This window comes from Carettochelys insculpta, chromosome 6 (genome assembly GCF_033958435.1).
Source record: "Carettochelys insculpta isolate YL-2023 chromosome 6, ASM3395843v1, whole genome shotgun sequence".
Taxonomy (NCBI): Eukaryota; Metazoa; Chordata; order Testudines; family Carettochelyidae; genus Carettochelys; species Carettochelys insculpta.
In genome coordinates, this window is record NC_134142.1 from 17,480,468 (window position 1) to 17,492,783 (window position 12,316).

A 12,316-nucleotide genomic window follows, 5' to 3' on the forward strand; every position below is an offset into this window, starting at 1 on the left:
ACACGAGCAGTATAATATACCAGTTTAAAATCCTGAGATTTACTGCCTGTCCCAAAGGGTTGTTTTTGAAGCTTGCTCATCATTAGAAATTCTGTTTTTACATCAGTTTTATTGGGTACCAAACTCATTTCCTCCCAAGAGACCAAGCAATTGTGAACTGCCATAAAAGCATGCCATGTAGCCTTTTCCCCTGCAAAGTCCATCTAAAGTGATGGTTCCGCTAACGGCCTTTTTTCCTTTTGATTAACTGTGTTGTAGCGCATCTCTGGATTAATACATAGCGTCATCTGGTGCATATGACAAAGTGGGTCTTTGCCCATAAAAACTTACGCTCTAAAAATCTGTTGGTCTATAAGGTGCCACAGGACTTCTCATTGCGCTTGCAGATACAGACTAACATAGAGACACCTCTGATACTTATCATAGGTGTGTAAGTTTTTGGCAGTAGCTAGGGTGACCATCCGTTCTGTATTAGGTGGGATGGTCCCATATTTGGGATGCCAAAAAAGTGGCCATACTTATTTTTTACAAGGGACTAATTGTCCCATATTTGGGCCCTCCCCCGCCGACCTTTTCCACCAGGAGCTGTGCAGGCACAGCTGCTGGTCGGAGAGCAGGTAAGTCACTTCCTCGAGCCTTGGGGAAGCATGGGAAGCGTGGGCAGCTGCCATGTCCCTGCTGCTTCCCTGGGCCTCCCGGGGAGTGCTGGGTGCTGCTGCTTCCCTGGGGCTCTGGGGGAGGGCCGGTGGCAGCCGCTTCCCTGGGCTCCCAGTGAGCACCAGTGGCTGCCTCTTCCCTGGGGCTTGGGGAGGGCCGGCTGCTGCCACGTCCTTCCAGGCTCCCCGGGGCTTGGTGGAGCTGGGAGGAGCCACCCCTCTCCCCATATATCTCTGTCCCGTATTTGGGACAGGGAGATATGGCCGCCCTCGGTAGTAGCAAAGCTGCCAAACGGGGTGTGTAGCTGAAACATTTGTAGCAGCACATTTTGCCAGCAGGAAGTCCTAGATTTTCTTATTTTTTGTTAAAAAAGGTGTGGGCACTATTTCAAGACAGGTGTGGTAACAGCCACCCTTTCTGCTCCCAGCCACGTGAGCCATCTGCTTCCATTTGAAACTGCATTCCGCTCAGGTGGCCATCACAGCTGGTTCTTCCCTGGATACGACCCGCACCTTCAGCTTTAACCTACCACTGACATAATCCTTATGCATGTGTAGCCCAAGCACCAGTGCGTTTCAGCCCCAGCCCTGGGAACTACAAGTTGTGGACTATAAACTGCAGCATGCTGGGAGGACTCCCTACTTCCTGCCAGGATGTGCACCCTGCCCCCAGCAGGGTCTCAGCAGAGACTGAGCTGAAGCAGCGTGCAGGCTGCAGGCAGAGGGGCGAGGCTGCTGAACTGTGATCCTGTTTTGTGTTTTTCTACAGAATAAAGTCTGTTCTTGGTGGTTTGTCTGAGTGGGTCTAGTCTGAGGTACACACACACATTAACACACAACGCAGAGCACACCAAGGAGCCGCAGACCTAGTCTCCCAAGTTATGCAAGAAATCGCAAGGCTTCCCCTGTGCTGATTAACCTCATACTGGGCTAGTGGACAGGAGGGGTTACACATGCAAGGAATCTTTGTCGACGTCCTGCTGATTGTCTCACTCTCATGGTCCTTCTGCATGCCTTGTTATCTGAACACTAGGCACCTGAATCTTTTTTTCCCCTCCATAGTGTTTTAACTGATATCGTACTTTTGTCTGCAGTAGATTTACTCCTGACTTATGCCAGGCTAAGGGAGGAGAGGTTAGGTTCCCAAGACTTCTTCTATGTTGAAACAACATTGTTCTCTTTGTGCAGAATGTGACATTTTGTCACTGCTCTCCTCTGCCACCGTCAATAGCTTCTTCTGCTCTGTAGCATCCTAAGGGCTTTCAGAACTCTGTGGACTTGCCTGAGGCTACCTCTCTGATCGTGTATCCACCCCCACACAAGTCCTGTTCATCTATTCTGGGCATCACTTATGAGCTCTCCCCTCCGCTATGAACATGTGGGTGCTTATGTCTTGTACTCATTGATCTGGAACTCTGCGTCACTCCCTCTCTCTGCTTCTCACCCTCTTATCACCTGAGTCCCTGGGCCACCTGTTGGTGATGGTGTGCAGGAAGGCAGGCTCTCTTATGAGGGCTACTCCAGGACAGCACAGATATTGTTCTACTCTCAGTCTATTGATTCAGAGCCAAACCGTCCTGGGCCTCAGTAGGGAGTTTACAATGGGATTGTGCCTCAGAAAGGGGAGCTGCTCTCTGTGGTGATGTGGGAGGCCAGGTCCTCTGCTGTGCTGAGTCTGTCAGCGATCTGGCTATGGCTCTGTGATTCTCTGCCTTGCCCTGTTGCAAATTACAGCAATACCGGGGTGTGCGCTAATCGGTGCCAGCAGCCAGCAGCAATAATCAACCAGCTGAGCATAGCTCATCCTCGGCCACCCTTCCTCTCCACCCACAAGATGCCCTCTTCACTCCTGTCAAGCCTGATTACTAGGCTCTATCTGGGAATTCTCTCAGAACCTGGGATCCCCTGGAAAAAATGGAGGTCCTTCTTCAGGCTGCAGCAGCACAGGGGGGACCTGGAAGCTGGCTTGAGAAGTGGTTTTTCTGTTGAAAGGCGCTTTGGTGTGTCGTATTGGGAGGGGCTGGTTCTGAAAGGCGTTGATGCCGCAAGGCTTTTGCCATGTGATGATATGTTTTACTGGTGAGGCTGGCGCACATGAGTTGCTGGCCTGTTCTGCACCCAGGAGCTTTCTGGTGTTAAGAGGCTTTATAAAGGGAGCACAGGTGGTGATTCGAGGCTGCATTTTAATGCCATTGAATCTTGATTTTCACTTTGGGAAGCGATGCACTTATTAGCAGAAGTGAGCTCCTTCCTCTCAGTAATTGCTCAGTTGCCCTTTATGTTGCAGAGAGAAAATCAGAGGTGGTTAAGTAACCTCTTGCTGCAACTGCATTTTCAGAAGGCCTTGCTGCGTGGCAGGGGTAACCTTTGGAGAGGACATGAGATGCACTTTTCCTCTTCACCCACTGAGAGCAAGCTCAGGTGCTGTGAGTCAAATGATCAGGAGAACAGCCTCAGGGCACGAGTGTATGAAATACAGAGCGTTGAACGAACTGGTGGTGTAATTGTGTGTTTGGAGCAGCATTGTAATAACAAGCAGTGTTTTGCTTCCCTCTAGCAAAAGTAATTTACATTTTTGTTTGTTTGCAAATTTTCCAGTGTGATATCCCCAGAGTTCCCTTCCCTCTGAGCATGCCTCCTACAGCTGGCATCTGGAAGACGGTGATGTTGTGGTGACTGGAAGAATTCCACCTTGGAGGAATCTATGACTGACCAAGTGAACTTGATTTCTGGCCCCTTGGTGGTTATAGAGAAGACAGGTGTGTAGGTAAGAGTGCCAGATTTCCACTGATGTTAATGGGAGTTGTGAGTCTATGTGGAAGGAGTAGTACTGGGGAGCAGCTGGTCTATGTCCTCTCAACAGCTAGAACCTCCCTGAAGCCACGGTGTTGAACCTGAGAATGTCAGACTTCATTGGTGTTGGGGTGGGGTAGGGAGTAAGTGTCTAGCTCTTTAGATTAAAAAAATCTCACAAATGCGAAGCCAATGTAACCAAAGCAGTAATGAGCCTGCATAGAGCCCGGAACAATGATTTGCAGTGGTATGAACCTCTTCCCCCACCATGCTCCCCAAATGCCCAGCGATGATGATTGTTAACTATTTAACTGCTCACGTAAGACATTGCATAGGAAAGTTTGGGTCTCAGGTGTGAATTCAAACCAACGTAGTTAGATTGATAGCACCTGTGGTGTGAATACTCCTATTCTTCTAAAAGAGTTGTGTTTTTTTGGTTTAACATAAGCCCTATCACAAGTGCTATAAGCTAACATGCAAAAGATGTTATTTTACCAGACTGTATCCGTATAGGCGACGCAACCTGTATAAGTATATGGTGAGGATAAAGGTTAAGGCCTTGATTACGCACCCTGTCCTAGCACCCTAGCGCACACATCCCTGCTTTAACTGTATTAGTAGAGGTTGAACCTTTGCAATTTAGAGCTCTCTGTTCTGGCAACATCCGTATTCCAGCATGATTTTAGTTAGAAGAATGACCCCTTATCATGGGTGTGGCCAAGTTTCCTGTGGTCCCATAAAGTTTGTTTCCAGCCACCGGTCCTGGCTCTGAGTGTTCTGTGCTGTTATTTAGCTGTAATTTACCCCAAAATATCTTCTAAGAGCCCAGTAAGCACAGGGAATGTTGGCAATGCTGCTAGACAATACTGGCTTCCTATAGTCCAGCAAATTATCTCGCTTGGCACTGGTCAGGTGCCTTATGGGAAAGGGAATAAGCTATACTGCTATAAGTTATCTTTATACATCTATACCAACAATATAGGGATTCTGCTGATTTTCAATATTTTGGTTAGACATAAAATCTCACACTGAGTCAAAATAGTTAAACCAGTGTAAAAATGGTACAGACGAGTTCTTACTGGTAAAATATCCCCATGTGCACAAGTCCTAAGAAAAGAGGGAGTATCACAGATTTGCATGATTTGCTGGCTTTGTAGCTCCCATTGGCCAGGTCCTGTGGCCAATGGGAGCTGTGACGGCGGTGCCTGTAGTGAGGGCAGCGTGTACCATGCAGAGCTGCCTAGTTGCCTCTGTGCCTAGAAGCCAGACATGCTAGCTGCCTCACAGAGCCCTGGAGAGCCGTGGCAGGCAGGGAGCCTTCCTGCCTTAGTCCTGCTGCACCGCCGTCAGGGAGCTACCTGTGGCAAGTGCTGCTTAGCTGGAATTTGAACCTTTCCTGTGCCCCAACCCGCAACCCAGAGGCTGCTCTCAAACCTGCACATCCTCCTTCCCACCCCAGTCACCTTCCCCGGCCTACAGCCTGGCCTCACGCTGAACCACTCATTTCTGACTCCACCCCAGAGCCCATAGCTGGAGCTAGCACTGCTCCTGGCCCCCGAACCTCCCATTTCTGCCCCCCAGGAGAGCCAGCACCCCTCCTGGGCCACACACCCCTCCCAAAGCTGGCACCCCCTCCTGCACTCCTAACCCCCCATCACTTCCTGCCACCTCAAGCCAGCGTCCCCTCATACACTGCTCACCCCCATCCCTGCTCCACCAGACCCAGCACCCTCCTGGACCACAACCCCCGATCCCTGTCCCCCAGAGCCTGCACCCCCTCTGGGACCCTAAACCCCCCTCCCCACTCCCCCCAGAGCCTGCACCCCCCCCTGGACCCTTCAACTCTATCCCTATCCCCAAGAGCCTGCACCCCCTCTGGGACCCTAAACCCCATCCCTGTCCCCCCAGAGCCTGCACCCCCTCCTGGGCCCCTAGGCCCCATTCCTGTCCCCCCAGAGCCTGCACCCCCTCCTGGGCCCCTAAACCCTATCCCTGTCCCCCCACAGAGCCTGCACCCCCTCCTGGGCCCCTAAACCCTATTCCTGCTCCCCCAGAGCCTGCACCTTCTCCTGGACCCCTAAACCCTATCCCTACCCCTCAAGAGCCTGCACCCCCAGTTGGAGACCTTACTCCCTTCCTGCACCACAACCCCGTGGACTCCCACTTTCCAAACTTCTCAGCCCCAAAAACCAGCCAGAGCCCTCGCCTGCTCCTGCATCCCAAGCCACTGCCCCAGCCCTGAACCCCTCATTTCTTGGACCTCCACACCCTGTACCCCCAGTTGTAACCCCCATCCCCTCCTGCACCCCATATCCCTGCCCCAATCCTGAGCCTGCTCTCATACTCCAAAACCCTCGTCTCAGTCCCACCCCAGAGCCTCCACCTCCATCCCTCCTGTACCTTAACTCCCTGCCCCAGCCCAGTGAAAGTGAGTGAAGCTGGAGGAAAGCGAGGGAAGGGGATGAGAAGGAATGTGTGAGGGGCTCAGTGAAGGAGCAGAGCAGGGGCAGGGCCCCAGGGAAAGGGTGGGGTGAGGGGTGGGATTAGGGTGTTTGTTTACGTGCAGTCAGAATTTGGCAAACGTATCCTTAATCTGACCTCAGGGCATGAATGTAGAATAAGGTTTATGGTTGTAATTATTTCATTCAGAATTATGGCCCCCTTCTCAGTCACACTTTAGTGATAATTGGGCCTACAAATTCACCTTACCTGTGAAAAGTGAGTGAAAGTTCATAAAATGTCACCATAACCTACCCTAACAAATGCGGATGGGAAAAGGTGCTAAGAGAGAGGCGGATTAGGCGAAACAGCAAAGCCTGCTCTTGCCATTCAAGCAGCATTTGAAATCACGCCTGGTAGACAGGAACAGTAGGAGACCTGAGGTCAGTGAACCAAATTGGTGTGCTGGAAGTCAGGCCTAACTGATGGATGAAATAATGAGGAGAGGGACTATTCCTTTCACCACTCCCTTTTTGGGAGTCCTTATGGGACTTTGTAGCAATAGCCAGTTTTCCTCCTACTGGCTGACTGTAAGGCGAAAGGAGCAGGCTCATCAGATCACCATCACCCTCTCCTGGACCTTTGTCCTAAACTTGGCAGATGTCCTGAGCAGGCCAGGCCAGAAAGAGAGAGGCCAATGGCATCATCACATCCACTAGCTCTGGCTAAATCCCCAACACCCCCTGAGATGTGAGACTTTATTTCCCCCAACCACATTTCACATGTGCTTTTCTTCACTTTCCTGTCTCACTCCCTTTGTCTTCTGACTGCCAAGAGTCTGGCATGGACAGCCCAGGTGGCATATTTTGAACCCGTGTTGTAAACCTGGGCCGGAGAGGCAGAGAAGAGCAATGCCCCGCCTACTCTGAGCCTGTTACTAGAGTGGCCACTCAAATCATGTGTTGTGCCTGTGTTTTTTCAAGCTGCCAGGTTACAAGTGAGAGTCGACAGCAGAGGCAGAAGTCGCATTTTCTGTCTTCTTTCCTTTCCCTTTGTGTGTGCGTGTTTGTCTTGTGCTTCAGGAGCTGGGACTGGACTTCAGCAACAAGACATCTAGCCCAGCTCGACAAACTTATTCTCTTTTTCCCAGCTGGACAATTATGACAAGTTCTAATGCCATCTAAGACACTGTCAAATAAGGGAGGGCAGTAATGCCTTCTGAAACCTCCTACCAGTTCAAAGGAAAGGGAACAAGAAATTCTGTTAAAGTCAAAGCCTTACTAAATACTTCACATGTGAAATGCTTTAGCTGGTTTTCCTGTTTTTAACTTTCATTTTCTGCATCTTTAATAAATGGGTAAAAAGATGTTCAATAGCATGTTTGCCCCAGGCTGAGGTGCCTGTATAGCAAACCCTGAACCTTTTTGAACACCGTTTAATGTTGAACATTGGCTGGGTTCTGCAACCATCCTTAACCATGTAGGCCCTTTGGTCCTTCGGCAGTGATTACATGGTACAATGTGCTGCTGTTTCCCTTGGTGCGTGCCCCTTTTTAATCTGCGCACAAAAACAAATTCTTTCTCATCTGACAGGCTGTGTGGAGTACTGCTGTGTTGTGTGTATTGTGTGGAAAGTGTATTTTGCACTTCCATCCTTGTTTTGTAACACCATTTACACGGTCCATAAATGTGCATAGTGCTGTATGGCCAGGGAAGTGTGCTGCAAAGCTAAACAGGCTTCTGTTCCCCAAAGAAAACAAAACAGCCTGGCATCTATAAGTACAGAGGTCCAAAAAAAATTGCAATGAAAACTGACAAATCAAATACATAGGACTGAAGGAGGAGATGAAGGGTGGGGGATGTTAAGTGTCCTGCCTGAGATAATTATGAGCCTCAAAGGAAGGGAAGAAGCAGTCCTTGTAATGTGTGAGGTAATTGTTGTCTCTGTTCGTACCAAGTGTTAATGTGTCAAATTTGAATATGAACTCCAATTCACAACTTTCTCGCTGTAATCTGTTTTTAAAGACTCTTTGTTCTAAGACAGAAAGTTTCAGGTCTTTAACAGAAGCTGTGTCTACACGTGCACGCTACTTCGAAGTAGCGGCACTAACTTCGAAATAGCGCCCGTCGCGGCTACATGCGTCGGGCGCTATTTCGAAGTTAACTTCGACGTTAGGCGGCGAGACGTCGAAGTCACTAACCTCATGAGGGGATCGGAATAGCGCCCTACTTCGACGTTCAACGTCGAAGTAGGGACCGTGTAGACGATCCGCGTCCCGCAACGTCGAAATTGCCGGGTCCTCCATGGTGGCCATCAGCTGGAGGGTTGAGAGATGCTCTCTCTCCAGCCCCTGCGGGGCTCTATGGTCACCGTGGGCAGCAGCCCTTAGCCCAGGGCTTCTGGCTGCTGCTGCGGCAGCTGGGGATCCATGCTGCAGGCACAGGGTCTGCAACCAGTTGTTGGCTCTGTGTATCTTGTGTTGTTTAGTGCAACTGTGTCTAGGAGGGGCCCTTTAAGGGAGCGGCTTGCTGTTGAGTCCGCCCTGTGACCCTGTCTGCAGCTGTGCCTGGCACCCTTATTTCGATGTGTGCTACTTTGGCGTGTAGACGTACCCTCGCAGCGCCTATTTCGATGTGGTGCCGCGCAACGTCGAAGTTGAACATCGACGTTGCCAGCCCTGGAGGACGTGTAGACGTTATTCATCGAAGTTGCTACATCGAAATAAGCTATTTCGATGTTGGCTTCACGTGTAGATGTAGCCAGAATGGCCCACTCCATCGAAGTGTTCACTGACTGGCTTATGTGTATTGAGATTCCTGATATCTGCTCTGTGTCCATTCATACGTTGGGGAAGAGTTTACCCAGTCTGTCCAATGTACATTGTAGAGGGGCATTGCTGGCACATAATGGCATATATAATATTGGTCGACGCACATGAGAATGTGCCCTCAATCTTGTAACTAACATGGTTACGACCAGTGATGGTGTCCCCAGAATAGTTGGCAGCGGGGTTTGTTGCAAGAAAAAGTTCCAGGATTAATATTACTGTGGTATAACCTGTGATTACTGGTGAGAATCTTTCTTAGGTTAAGAGATTGTCTACAGGGGAGGACAGGCCTGTCCCCCAGGGCCTTCTGGAGTGTAGCATCATGATCTAGATTTTTAATGATGGGTTTTTAAAGATGCATTGCAGGGATTTGAGCTTGGGGCAATAGATCTTATAGATGCCAGTCTGTATTGGAAATGCGATTGAGCTGAAGAAGTGGGTCTGTCCCATGGAAGTTCATCACTGAATACATTTTTTTGTTAGTCTTTAAAGTGTGACTTTGCTGCTGTTTTGTTTTGTTAGAATACAGACTAACATGGCCACCTCTCTTTTACTGTTCCCCAAAGAGTTACACTGGGACTTTTTTGAAAGAACCCACAGGGGTCTGGCGCCGAACTCCTAGCGTTTTTCAATAGGGTGCGGATGTTGAATATGCTGTACAGCGCGAATACTGAGTGCACTCAGATTGTTAGAGCCAGGGTGCTTCCCAGAGCAGATGTGTCACTGGAAGATTTTGCAAGTAAAACAGCAATGGGCTGGTTGCATATGAACTGTTAGCAGTTCACTGTGGAAGAGCAACCAAGTCTCGACTGGGTGAGACAGAGGAGTCACTCTGATATTTTAGCTCAACCTTGTTGATGGAAGAACTGCACAAATCTTTCAGCAGCGTATGGATGCAATAGTGACAAGATGGGGTATCAGCACTGGGGCCGACAGAATTGTCAGCAACTCTCAGAGCTGCCTGGAGTGTGCTGTGTGGGGCTCAGATGGCAATTTAAATGTCCAGACAGCAGTGGCCTGGAGCCCCAGGCCCTATGAAAAGCTGTGCCACTGGCAATTCTCCCTTTAATCTCCCCCATCCTCGTCAGTGTGCCTGGGTATCAGTGTCTCATTTACTAACTGCACTCAAAATCTCAGTCCATTTTAAAAGTATCATTATGACTTTTGCCCTCCCACCCTGGATCTCTGATTAATATAATACAAGCTATATGCTCCCTGCCCAGTCACCGCCAACGTGTCTGTTGCTGTTATCCAGATAATTCTGTAAAGTGAGTCTTGTAGCTCTATAAAGTTGGATGTTACTCTCTGGTGCACCTCCTCCTTGCAGAACAAAATGTACTCCATTTTTTGCACTAATTTAGTATGATATTAATTCAAGTGTCTCCCAGCTAGGCATTGCCTTGAGTCCAACTCATGCGTTTCCTCATGGAGTAATTCACATTTTAAACCTTGCTGAAATAAAAGGTCATCCCATTTATTCTTTGCATGATTCAGAGTCTTTCTGGAGAGTAATCCACAGCCAATATTTATGGTGAACATGCTCATTAGCTGACTGCTGTTGTCTCTCCAGATCATGTGGAAGACCTGTGTAATTTACAGATGTCATCTGTAAAGAAGTGAGATGGAGGGGAGCTTTCTAGGCAGACTCTGTCTGAAGAGATGGCAGGAGCAGGTATCTGAGATGAGGCTACTCAATGGGTGCCTTCTGGGAGATATGTGCTTTCCCTTGGGATCCTGGAGTTCGTGCAGATCCTGCTTTTCTCTGGTCCAATTGTGACCTTTTCCATTTCATTTCCCTTGCCCCACAGTTAGTTACCATGGCAGCTTAATTGGCAATGTTGGGAATAACCAGGGTAGCTGCTAGAGCCTTTTTCATAATGGGCCCTGTCCTGGCACTAAAACCAATACAGCTGAAAGGGAGGCAGCAGGAAGGGCAAATTTTGGGGGTCAGTTTCCCTGGTGTAGATAAGAACTCTTGTTCCTCACTCAGTTCTTCTTTACCTCTCTCCCCCAATCCACCCTATTTTCCTTTATTCCAATTCTTTGTCCCACTAAATCTGACACTTCCCCTCACTTCTCTGTGCCTCTGATTCCTATTTGCTCTGTGCTAGCCTAAGCCGATGGCTCCCTGAGGAGATGCTGCAGAGCCAGGCTGAGATTTTGGTTTGGACGGAAGAGGCCATTCAGGGTCAGGGAGGTAGATTTGTGAATCACCAGCACACCTTCCTAGCCTTTCCTCAGGTCTCTCCTGCTGTCCTTACCTCAAGACCCTGTGCCATGCTTTTCCCACCCACTCTCCTTACCCTGCAGTTCCTCTCTCTCACTCCTCCAGTTCTTCTGAAACACCCAGGAGTCTCCCCACTCCCTTTGTCCTTCCACTGGCACTGCAGAGACCTGAAAATGTTTCTAGGGGGGAGGACATGGGGGACTGGAATGGCCTGAACGATGTTCTTCTGAAGTGAGATGTGGAGGTCTGGACCAGCTGGAAGGGAAGTAAGTGCTGGGGAGTGAAATGGAGGCCCGCCTGGGGTGGGGCCATAGGTGCTCTTTGTAAGTACGGCTGACATGGGCTTCAGGCAGTTGAGCTGGCAAATATCTGCCTTTGTGTCTGTTCAGCTGTGCGTGGCGTAGCACCCAAGGAAAAGGGGCAAAGGGCTGCTCTAAGTTTGTACAGTAGGAACAGCCTGAGTGGAAGGTGCTCAGGTCATGCTCTGTCTTGCACCTAACATGCCCCATATGCCAAGGTCAGTAGCTGGGAGCGGGAGGGTGTAGACCAGCTTTATTCTCCCATGCTAAGTAGCACAAAGCAGTTGGAGACAAAGCGAAAGACAGGGTGATGTGTACAATGGCCAGGGTGGGGAGCAAAGGGGCAGTTAGCCCAGGACCTGGTGATTCAAAAGAGCCTGGGGATCCCAGCTGCCACTGCTGTATCTACCACAGGAGCTGGAGACCTGGGCCCTTTAAAATTCCATCGAGTGGGTTGGACTCAGTGTCCTGCAGGGTCCCTTTCTGTGGGAGCAGCTAGCTCCCTGCTGGCATTGTGGGCAAATGCACTCACCCTGTTTTGGACAAACCCCACCCCCCAACCCTCAGGCTTCACCCTCTGAGGTCATGGTGTGTGGAATAACTGGGGCACTGAATAGCTGTGCCTACACCTATGCTTGGTGCAGGAGGCCAGGGTGCCTTCTGCGGTCCAGTTCACACGCCCAATGACTTGTGTGAAGGTTAGAGGTCGGCAGAGTCTTCCCTGCCCTCGCCAGATATGGGTCTAGGCGTCGCTTGGATTTAGCCTCACGTACCAAGGATTGTGTGGGCATAGGAGTATCGAAAGAGGTGTGTCTGAGCTGCTTGCAGAAGCTTCCACATGTTGGTCACCCTGGTGGGTTTGTAGCACACCTGGAGATGCTGCATCATGGGTAAATGGGCAACTTCATAGTCTCAACAGTCTTTGATGTCTATCTTATTAAGAATTTAAAAAGCAGCGGATAGTGAAATGTTCAGGAAAATGCTCAGTGAAAGCCCTAAGAGGTGTCTTTGCAATTCACCAGTGTAAGCAAGCAATTAGCAAAGTGTAACAGCTCAACAAATCACAGTGGTATAA